Below are 12,136 nucleotides of genomic sequence, written 5' to 3'. Positions count from 1 at the left end.
TCAGCGAGTAGTAGTTTGGACCCCAAGTCAGAGGAGAACTAGTTATTTATGGAGAGGGTACCAGAGTTGGATCAACCTTTTGTTCTGCTGCCAGGGATCAATAGTATTTACAACATGGGTGTATGGGTTATCTCGTATATGTGGTGCACACCTGTTTTGGGAAGGAGGTTTCGGTTTCAGATGTGCCTGTGGTTAGGGAGGTCCCATGTGTGTTTCCGGAGGAATTACCCGGTGTGCCTCCTGAGAGGCAAGTTAAGTTCCGGATTGATTTGGTTCCTGGTGCGGCCCCGATTGCTAAGCTGTCGTACATATTAGCACCAACAGAGATGTACGACTTGTCCTCTCAGCTTCAGGAGCTTTTGGGCAAGCAGTTTATCAGACCTAACAGTTCGCCTTGGGGAACACCGATTCTATTTGTGAAGAAGAGGATGGTTTGCACCACATGTGTATTGATTATTGGGAGTTAAACAAGTTGACGGTGAATAACCGTTACCCACTTCCATGGATTGATGATCTTTTCGATCAGCTTCAGGGTGCATCTTGGTTCAACAAGATCGATTTGAGGTCAGGGTATCATCAGATGAGGTTTAGATAGGAGGACGTGGAGAAGACCGCGTTTTGGACTCGCTATGGTCATTACGAGTTTGTGGTGATGCCATTTGGGCTCACCAATACGCCAACGACATTTATGGATTTGATGAATCGAGTGTGCAGGTTGATGCTTGATCGATCAGTCATTATTTTTGTTGATGATATTCTGGTCTATTCCAAGAGCAAGGAGCATCTTCGAGAGCTTCTAGGAGTTTTGAGGCGGGCACGACTGTATGCCAAGTTCTCGTAGTGTGAGTTTTGGTTACGGGAGGTCCATTTCTTGGGACACCTCGTTAACTAGAAAAGGATTATGGTCGACCCAGCCAAGATTGAGGCGTAGGAGGTTCCGAAGTCTCTATCGGAGACCAGGAGTTTTCTGGGTTTAGCCGGGTATTGTCGGAGATTTATTCAGGATTTCTAAAAGGTTGTACCCCTCAATCGTCTGACGAGGAAGGGTGTGGATTTCACTGGGGGCCTGAGCAACATGTTGTGTAACACCGGGTTTCTGGTATGTATTTTATTTAAGAATTTGATGTATTTTCTCCGGGACTCGACGAGTTGATGGCCCAACTCATCGAGTAGAGACGGGATCCGCGGGAAGTTTAAGTGACCTACTCGACAAGTCGGAGACTGACTCGGCGATTAGGCGCCGTTTGGACAAAACCCTAAATCTGAGGGATTGCACCCTATTTAAACGTCTTAATGCAACCTCCATCTTCCCTTATGCTCCCAGAACACCTCATACTGAAACCCTAATCATTTTGTGAGATCTAAGGCCATTTTTGGTATTTTGGTGGTTGGTGATCACAAGGAAGAAGGAAAAGCTTGAGGAGCCAAGGGGAAACCAGAAGATTTCGAGTTTGTGCAGCATCTGCAGTTCCTTAGAGGTATAAAGCTTATACCTTGTTCATTCATGTTCTAGATCCCTTTTTGGGGTGAATTAGGGCTTTTAGGAACCACTTTTGGTGACCAATCATGAGTGCAAGCATGGTTGGGGGTTAAGACCCCAGATCTAGGGTCCTTAGGGGACTACATGGAGTAAAGTGGCCAACTTTGTAGCCATAAAGAACCACATGCACCTTTAGACCTCATTTTTGGGTCCATTAAGCTTATACTCCCGTGCATGCACGTAAAGTTCGTAACTTTACGTGCTAGATCGATCTTAGAAGCCCAGATCTATCTTTTGGATAAGTGTTGTACATCAGAACTCGAGAAATAAGACTTGGACAACATCGACTCGGCGAGTTGTTCTTGGAACTCGGCGAGTCCAGGGCTTGAGTCCCCAGTCTGTTGAGGTTCAAAGGAACCCAGTTGAGTGTTAGAAGGGTCTTAGAGGGGTCCAGGGGAGTGACTCAACATATTAGACTTAACCATGGACCTGGGAATCATAGGACTCGGCGAGTGTATGAACAGACTCGGCGAGTCCAAGGCAATATCCCAACTCTTTGAAGATGAACTCGACGAGTTGTTCATACAACTCAGTGAGTCGCAGACTGGACATGTTCATAGGATGAAGGTGAACTCGACGATTTGTTCATACAACTCGGAGAGTCGGATGAAGGTTCATTCGATGATATTATAGAGGGAGAACTCGTCGAGTCTTTGCTAAACTCGACGAGTAGAGTCGGGAGGAGGTCAGATGAAAGGAAAGGGACTCGACGAGTTGGCGGCCCAACTCGGCGAGTCAGATCAACTGGAAGTTGACTTTGACCAAGGCTTTGACTTTGACCAGGAGTAAATTAGTCACTTTACCCAAAGATTAGTTAGCAGTGTTTGACTAAGTGTCTTATTGGGAATTGCCGCCGGGGAGTTACCGGAGCAGCAGTTAGATATTTCCCGATCATCATTTCAGCAGTCAGCTTTACGAGGTGAGTTACCTTCCAGTAGGGGTGGGTCTACGGTACCAATGCCGGCCCACCAGTAGGTGATTATGGTTGGGATGATTATCTTTGTCATAATTATCTGGTTGTTATGACTGTGTTGAGATATATGCTAGTAGTAGTAGGGCGCACTAGTCCCTAGTTACAGGTTGAAAGATACCGAAGACGGATACCGGTTGAAAGATACCGAAGGGGTGGACAGAACCCACGCGTGCATAGTAGTATGTATAGGATATGTTATTGTATGATGCAGTATGCTTATGTTATGTTATCATGAAACTAATATGTTTATGCTATGGATTATGTGATAGGGATAGGGGTGAAATAGTCGCCAGTTACCGGTTGAAAGATACCGAAGGGGAGGTTAGTTCTCGGGTACCGGTTGAAAGATATCGAAGATTTTGTGTTATGGGTATGATGGGGAAACTCACTAAGCTTCGTGCTTACAGTTTCAGTTTTGGTTTCAGGTACCTCTTCGTCTAAGGGGAAGGAGCCGGCGGTGTAGCAGCGCATCACACACATACATGGTTTCCGCACCGGATTTCTGGGATTGTACTCTGATTTACACTGTTCTTGATTATATGGTTTTGAGACATGACATTATGTTTTTACAAGTAATATGAGATTGATGATGTTTTGGTAAACTGATTTGTGAATTAAGTAATTTAAAAACGAAATTTTTGGCCTCGAAATTTGGGATGTTACATGTTGTATTCGAGACTATGGGGTAGAAGTTATGTGAGGCCCTAATGTTGAGCCTTCCTGAGGGTGTTGAGGATTTTGTTGTATATTGTGATGTATCCATCACCAGTCTGGGGCAGTTTTTATACAAAGAGGGAGGGTTATTGCTTACGCTTCTCAGCAACTGAATATGCACGAGGTGTGATATCATACGCATGATCTGGAGTTGGGGGCGGTGGTGTTTTGCCTCAAGATTTGAAGGTATTATCTGTATGGGGTCTGGTATACCATTTACGCGGATCACAAGAGTTTGAGATATCTCGTGGATCAGTCAAATCTGAATATGAGACAGCGTAGATGGTTTGGTGTGGTTAAGGATTCTGACTTTGAGATTCTTTATCACCCAGGGAAAGGGAATGTGGTCCCTGATGCTTTCAGCCGCAAGTTGGATAGTTCTTCGATTGGGAGCTTATGTATTAGGATTTCGATCCATTCGCCACTTCTAGATTTGATTAGGGAGTCTTCGGCCGAGGGAGTGAAGAAGGAGAATTTGAAGCAGGAGCGAATTAGGGGTGAGATTGACAGGTTTTCTACCAACAGTCATGGATTGTTGACCCGGTGTGGTCGGGTTTGGGTACCGGATTTTGGTGGGATCAAATTTTTGACAGATTTTTGATACACCCTAGAGCCACCAAGATGTATCGGGATTTGCGAATTAGTTATTGGTGGTCGTGTATGAAGAGGTAGATAGCCTGATATGTAGAGAGGTGCTTGACTTGTCGGATGGTCAAGGCCGAGCACCAGAGGTCGCATGGCAAGCTTCAGCCTTTGGAGGTTCCCATGTGGAAATGGGAACATATCACTATGGATTTTATCACCAAGTTACCTTGGACAACTAAGGTCTTTGATGTGATTTGGGTTATAGTGGATCGTCTAATCAAGAGTGCCTAATTTATAGCTATTCGGGAGAGCTCCCCGGCCAAGAAATTGGCTGATGTTTCTGTGCGTGAGATTGTTGCTCGACATGGTATTTCGGTTTCTATTGTATCAGATCGGGATGTTCGGTTGACTTCGCGATTTTGGCAGTGGTTCCACAAGGAACTGGGCACGAGGTTACATTTTAGTATTGGTTATCATCTGCAGACGGACAACCATAGCGATACAACCATTCAGAAACTTGAGGATATGTTGAGAACTTGTGTCATAGATTTCGGTGGGAGTTGGGACTCCTACCTTCCCCTAGCTTAGTTTTCTTATAACATTAATTATCACTCCAGTATCAGTGCGCCGCCGTTTAAGCTTCTTTATGGGAGGAAGTGGCATGCCCCAGTCTGTTGGGGAGAGGTCGGTCACATGGTCATGGGAAAGACCAAAGTAGTCCTTCAGATGATAGAGCTTATTTAGTAGATCAGGCAGAGATTACAGAAAGCTCAGAGTCGACATAAAAGTTATGTGGACAAGCGCCGATCTGAGCTGGAGTTTCAGGTCAGCGATATGGTTTTACTGAAGGTATCACCCTGTAAGGGTGTAATACGATTCAGGAAGAGGGGCAAGTTGGGGCCCCGATATATTGGGCCGTTTCGAGTGATTTCTAGGGTTCGCAGGGTAGCTTATCGGTTGGATTTCCCTGAGGAGCTCAGTCAGATTCACAACACCTTCCATGTTTCTCAGCTTCAGAAGTGCATGGTTGATGATTCAGTGGTTGTTCCTTTGGATGATATTCAGGTTGATGATCATCTGAATTATGTTGAGAGACCAGTGGTAATTCTGTATTTGAAGACGAAGTCCTTGCGCAATAAAGAGGTATCATTGGTCAATGTCCAGTGGCAGCATTAGAAGGGTTCCAAGTGGACTTGGGAACCCGAGGCAGAGATGCGAGAGCACTACCCTGAGTTATTTGTGATAGTGGACTTCGAGGATGAAGTCTAATTCAAGTGGGGAGAATTGTAACATCTTGATTCAGGTAATTTACATCTTTGACCCCTTGTATGAAAATTGTTTACAAAGTTGGTCCCTTTAGCCCTTAAATGAAACACGTGGGATTTTTAAGTACGATAGGTGTACGCCATGTATGTTGGGTGTACGTGGCTGATGCCTAAACCCTAATTTTTAGGGCTTGGACCCTATTTAAGCATCATTAACTATCAAGACCTCTTCCTATCATCAGCCTCCATTGCCCACTTCATCCCTTACAAACCCTAATCCCCATTTGTGGTGTTTTGAGCTCATTTTTTATGTTTGGTGTCCATTCTTATAGGAAGGAATCCATTAGAAGCTATGTTCTTTTAGTCCCATATTCTTGGTCTAAATAAGTATGGATCACTCTAGACGAAATGAGTTGTCCTTTTGGACATTTTAGAGTGTCTTGAGTTATAAAAATGGAATCTTGATTGTTCATATCCCTCCATGCATGCTCTTTAGTGGTTTAGAACCTTATGTTAAGTTAGGGTTTTGGTGTTGGGCACTTAATAACCATACAAGATCATAAAATTGGAAACTTTATGATTTAGAATGTTATTTAGGACTATATATAGGCTTTGGACGAAAGGACTTAAGAGAATAAGCACTTAATGGGAAATTTGTCATCTAACCGAGTACATTGGGCGTGCTTCTGAGTACGCTCCGCGTACTCCCTTGGAGCCCCATTTTTGGATTGGTGAGTATGTTATGCGTACATGATGAGTACGCTAGGCGTACTCCGTCTGAGTTGACTCGGTTGACTTTTGACCTTTGACCTTGACCAAGATTTTGACCAAGTTTGACCAAGGGGTATCTTGGGTATTTTGAGTTGTAGTTGAGATTTGGTCACTGTTTGATGTATAGGTGACCTGTTGAGTCAGTGTAACATCCCAATGATGAGGTACTTCTAATTTTAACCTTAAGTATGAGGGTTATTTGCATTTTAGCTTATGCATGGAAAGTTTGCAAAATGGCCCATAGTGGCATTATTGTAAATATGAGAGGAAAATGCGTACGCTGGGCGTACAGCGTGGTACGTGGGGTGTAAGATTATTTAAGGGAACGACTTCGTTTTGGGAGTACACTAGGCGTACGATGCGTACGATGGGCGTACTCCGTCTGGGCAAAAACCCTAATCTTGAGGGTTTAGACCCTATGTATTGAACATTAAGTCTCATTTCCCCACCCCATTTCCAGCCTCCATCATTAGAAACATCTTCTCTTGCGAACCCTAGCCGTATTGTTGCATTTTGAAGATTGATTGTGTGTAGTTGTGTGTTCCAAAGGAAGAAGAAGGTGGTGGTGAAGCTTGGAAGCTAGAAGTAATCTTTGGATCTGGAAGTCTTGCATTATTCTCCATCTCCATAAGGTATAAAGTTCCCACCTTGATGATTAAGTTGCTAGATCTAGCTTGTGTGGTGATAATATGAGCTTTTGTCCCCAACTATGTCCTTTTTTGTGCATAACATGATATAGAACATTTGGGCTTTCCTTTTGGACGTTTTTCCTTGTTTTGACTCATAAAAATATGATCTTGGCTCCTGAGATTCTTCTATGCAAGTCATTAAAAGCTTTAGTGGTTAAGAAGAGTTAGGGTTTTGATGTTGGGTTTGTTCTAGGTGTTGTAAAACCATAAAGTTGGAAACTTTATGGTTTGGGATATGTTTTAAGACTAGATTGGAGAATTGGACGAAATGACTTAAAGGATTAAGTCCTTAAAAGTTGGAATTTTAATCCCTCGCTTCTGTTGGGCGTACCTGAACGTACACTGAGCATACGTTGTTAGATACCCGATCAGGATCAAGAGTACGTGGGGCATACTAGCCGAGTACGTAGGGCATACTCGGTCTGTGTTGACTTCGAAGCATTGACTTCTTGACCTGTTGAATTTGACTTTGACCAAGGTTGACCAAGTTTGACCTAAGGGTATTTTAGGTATTTGAGCTATAGTTGAGCCTTGGTCTCCATCTGTTGAATAGGTGACCCGTAGATCCGGTATTTTGAGCAATTTATCATTCAAATTTTCGTCAGACTGTAAGGTGAGTTTTCCTCACTGTACTTATGAGTCGAAGGCACCAAGGTCAGCCCAATGGATTGATATCCTGGTTTACCATATGTTGTTATTCTGTAGTGATCTGTTAGATTTGTATCCTGGTATATAGTATGCTATAGTGATATGTAGATCTGTATGACTACCTGTATATGCTAGCTATTGATTGTTATAGTATATGTTGATATGATATGGTCGATTGGGTTGAGGCGGTCTTATTTTGTGCTGAAGGCCAAGATACCCAGGGAGGTCCGGATAGACTGAAGGCCTGCGAGGCGGACTAATCCCGCCTAGGGGTGGCAATTGATGACACGACACGAAAAAAAATACACGACACGAAACGAAATTGGGACGAAACTGAAATTTGAATACGTGTTCGTTTCGAGTTCGTGTCAAGTATAAAAAACATGTCGTGTTCGTGTTCAAAATTCGACACGATTTAGCTTTTTTCAGTCGTGTTTTTCGTGTTATGTATGATTAAGTTTTAATTAAATAAATTAATTGTTATATTATGTCATCTTTGTCGTGTCATGTCATGTTTGTTGTTTTCTAATCTGTTCGTTTTCGTGTTAGTTGAAAATAACACGACATCGTGTCGTGCCGTGTTCGTGTTACAAAAAACATGTCGAGTCGTGTCATGTCAGACAAAAACATGACACAATGGCCCGATTTTTCACCCCTAGTCAGGCCAAAGGCCCGGAGAGCGATCCAGATAGGCAGTAGGCCCTGCGAGGCGGTCCAGTCATGATGAAGGCTCCGTATGCATGTTGTTTGTTATGTTTTTGTGGTGGTACTTTGGGGGAACTCACTAAGCATTGGCTTACAGTTTTAGTTTTGTTTCAGGTACTTCCGAGTACCGTGGAAAGGCAAAGGCGTGACCGTACACATCCCTGGCTTATGTTGTGGATCTTGGGAAACTCGGTTTTGAATAATGTTTTGAAAACAATGATTATGTAAACACTACTTTTTAAGTAAATGGGTTGTTTTGAAAAGTTTAAATTTTTTGTGATTTTTAACGTGTTACTAGTTGGTATCAGAGCCTTGGTTTGAGCGAATTGGAGGAACATCCGTGTGAATCCAGGCTCAAAGTAAGGAATTGCAAAGGTTTTAAAATGATTTTCAAAATTGTTTTCAAAAGTAACCAAGGAAGGATGCGATGTGTACGATCAACCGGAGCTAGTAAGAATACCCCAAGTTACCACACAGTTATCTGTTATTATGTTATGACAGAACAACATGCTAGTGATAGGCTAGGGATCTTCAAGAATTGCATGATAGAATTGCCTGATAATTGATGACTAATAGCCTAGGGTTTCTTCCTTATAAGAAATTGACATCATTACCATATTTGCTTAGTGTATGCATCAAAATTGTACATAACTAAGATTTTATAGTCTGAGAATGTTTGATTTTGCCTTATTTCATGTTCCTTGTCTGGTTGTGGGCTTAGGGTAGAATCAAGTATTCGACTGTCTATAGGATCTAGTGTTATGTATGATTAGCATACACGAGTGCTGCAGGGTTGGTGGAAGTTTCATGGATGAGTCATGTGGGGTCAGCCGACTAGTTGATGAATGTTTAGCCTTTCTCCAGGGAGTGAGAATAGGGTGTATGCGTATTCTAGTGAGTGTTGTTAGGGTTGTTGTGATGATCTTCGGAGACAAATACGGGTAGGTGCGGAAGGTAGTATGGGCCCGTAGTACTGGAAACACAGGACTCGTACGCGTAACAGGGAAGTCACAGCCCCTAGGGTCTTGATGTGGATTATTTCCTATGGTATGATATGCGCCTCATCTGATATTTTCTGTTTTATTTTCAGTATGGTGGTTACGAGACAATTTGAGTCAAAATCTGGATCAGGAGCAGGAGCAGGTGGCCAAGATGGGCTAGGATTGACTGTGGACTGGGTTAGGGAGATAATTCATAATGAGGTTGTTTCTACTGTCCGAGGGAAGATATCGGACCTGTTCGGGTCTATCAAGACCTCTATGATGGAGTTCTTCGAAGAACGATATGCTGCACTTTCAGAAGCTGTTGCTGTTGCAGCCACCGCAGTCGTCGCTGCTGCGGGGATTGGGTAGGGAGAGCCTTCCAATATCGGGACTTCGACAATACGAACCCCCTAGTGTTTGATGGAGTTTAGGATCTTATCATTTCCATGAGGTGGCTATATGACATTGAGGGATGTTTCTTTACTTGCTCCTGCCCTGATGGCCAGAAGGTCAAGTGCGCTCCGAACCTTCTTCAGTTTGGAGCGAAGGATTGGTGGAGGTTGGTGAATAGCTCGTACACTCCATAGCAGAGAGCTGCAGTATCATGGGAGAAGTTCTATGAGATGTTCCGCTTGATATATGTTCTATTGGTGGAGCTGTAGAGACTGGCTCAGGAGTATTTGGATCTGAGGTAGGGGACCGAGTCGGTGACAGAGATCACCATGATGTTTACTGATAGAGCGTTGTTTTACCCTGAGTTTGCTACTCATGAGCAAATTCAGATGACCCAGTACTTGAGCATGCTAAAGACGGATATCCGCCAGTTTGTGTCGACTTAGCGATGTGGTTCACTCATTGATTTACAGGAGGCTGCAAGGCGGCGTGAGGTTGATATGGAGCTCCAGACGAGGGAGTAGAGACAGGCTCTGGTGCAGTCGCAGCCTGTGGCGAATCAGGTCAAGTTCACTGATGTGAGATCTAAGAGTCAGAGGGGCCGCACTTGTGGCAAGTGCGGCAAGGTTCACGAGGGTCCTTGTTGATCTACTTCTGGGTGCCACAAATGTGGCAAGGAGGGGCACTATGCGAGGGATTGTCGCCATCTGGCCCCAGTTTCGACTACCAAGATTTGCTACCATTGTGATCTGGTTTTCCATGTGAAGGTCAATTGTTTGTTGCTCGCCGCCAAGCCGGCGCAGGCCCCGACGCCAACCACTCTGAGGATCACCAATGGGTGCCAAGGTAGGGTGGAGACCCCGAGGGCTCGGGGCCATGCATTTCAGCTCACTGCCGAAGAGGCAAGGGAAGCACCAAACGTCGTGACCGTTATGTTTCTATTTATTATTCTGTCAATTATGTCATGGTATGCTTATGTTTATGTTTCTGATAGGTACATTCTTAGTGAACTCTTTGCATGCTCTTGTGTTGTTTGAATCGGGTGCGATTCGGTCCTTTGTGTCTCGATCTTTTAGTAGGGATTTTGGTATGCCACTTAGTGATTTGGAGTGTCTGTTGCGGGTTTCTATCACCAACAAACACGGGGTTTCTGCATCCAGAGTGTATCAGGGTTGTGTATTGGAGATCTTCGGGGTGCCTTATCTAATATATTTGATCCCCATTCTCATGGGGGATGTATGAGTGATAGTGGGGATAGATTGGCTGAGCAGGTTTGGTGCTATGATTGATTGTGAGGGTCAGCGAGTGATAGTTTGAACCCTAAGTGGAGAGAACTAGTCATCTACAGAGAGGGTAGCAGGCTTGGATCAGGGTTTTGTTCGGCAACCAGGGCTCGGCAGTATATTCAGCATGGGTGTATGGGTTATCTTGCCTATGTAGTCGATACTAGGGTGAGTGAGCAGGTCTCAGTTTCAGATGTGCCAGTTTTCAGGGAGTTTGTTGATGTCTTTCCGTAGGAGTTACCCGGTGTTCCTCCCGAGAGGCATGTTGAGTTCAGGATTGACCTCGTGCTAGGCGCGGCCCCGATTTCCAAGGTGACGTACCGCTTGGCACCCTCCGATATGCAGGAGTTGTCCTCTCAGCTTCAGGAGATGTTAGGCAAGCAGTTCATCAAGCCGAGCAGTTCGCCATGGGGAGCGCCAATACTATTCATCAAGAAGAATGATGGTTCAGACCGAATGTGTATCGATTACCGAGAGTTGAACAAGTTGACGGTGAAGAACTGTTATCCCCTTCCATGTATCGACGACCTCTTCGATCAGTTGCAGGGTACATCTTGGTTCTCCAAGATCGACTTGAGGTCGGGGTATCATCAGGTGAGGGTGAGGGAGGAGGATGTGGACAAGACTGCGTTGCGGACTCGTTATGGGCATTACCAGTTCGTGGTGATGTCATTTGGGCTCACTAATATGCCTGTAGTATTTATGGACTTGATGAATCGGGTATGCAGGTCGATGCTCGATCGATTAGTTATTGTGTTCATTGATGATATCTTGGTGTATTCCAAGACCAGAGAGCAACACGAGGAGCATCTTCGAGAGCTTTTGGGAGTATTGACGTGGGAAGGGTTGTATGCCAAGTTCTCGAAGTGTGAGTTTTTTTACGAGAGGTCCAATTCCTGGTACATCTCGTTAACCAGGATGGGATTTTGGTCGATCCAGCCAAGATCGAGGCCGTGATGCAATGGGAGGTTCCGAAATCTCCCTCAGAGATCAGGAGTTTCTTGGGTTTAGCAGGATATTATCAGAGATTTATCCAGGATTTCTCCAAGATTGATGTACCCCTCACTCGTCTGACGAGGAAGGGAGTGGATTTCCGATGGGGCCTTGAGCAGTAGTCGGCATTTGAGACCCTGTGTCAGAGGTTATGTGAGGCCCCGGTATTGACCCTTCCGGAGGGTGTCGAGGACTTCGTAGTATTTTGTGATGCATCGATCACTGTTTTGGGGGCAGTTCTGATGCAGAGAGGGAAAATGATTACATATGCTTCTCGGCAGCTGAATCTGAATGGGCACGTTATCCTACTCATGACCTGGAGTTGGGGGCAGTGGTGTTTTCCCTCAAGATTTGGAGATATTATCTATATGGGGTCCGTTGTACCATTTACACAGATCATAAGATTTTGCGATATGTTATGGACCAGCCGAACCTGAACATGAGGCAACGCAGGTGGCTGGACATGGTCAAGGATTATGACTGCAAGATCTTTTACCATCCAGGTAAAGCGAATGCGGTAGCGGATGCCTTGATCCGCAAGTCGGCTGGATCTTCAGCTGGAGAGATGTGTATGAGGATATCCATTGATTCCCC

The sequence above is a fragment of the Lactuca virosa genome, chromosome 8 (genome assembly GCF_052849685.1).
Source record: "Lactuca virosa cultivar CGN04683 chromosome 8, Lactuca_virosa_CGN04683_v6, whole genome shotgun sequence".
Taxonomy (NCBI): Eukaryota; Viridiplantae; Streptophyta; class Magnoliopsida; order Asterales; family Asteraceae; genus Lactuca; species Lactuca virosa.
The sequence above is the reverse complement of the archived record's forward strand: the minus strand, read 5'-3'. Positions refer to the sequence as shown.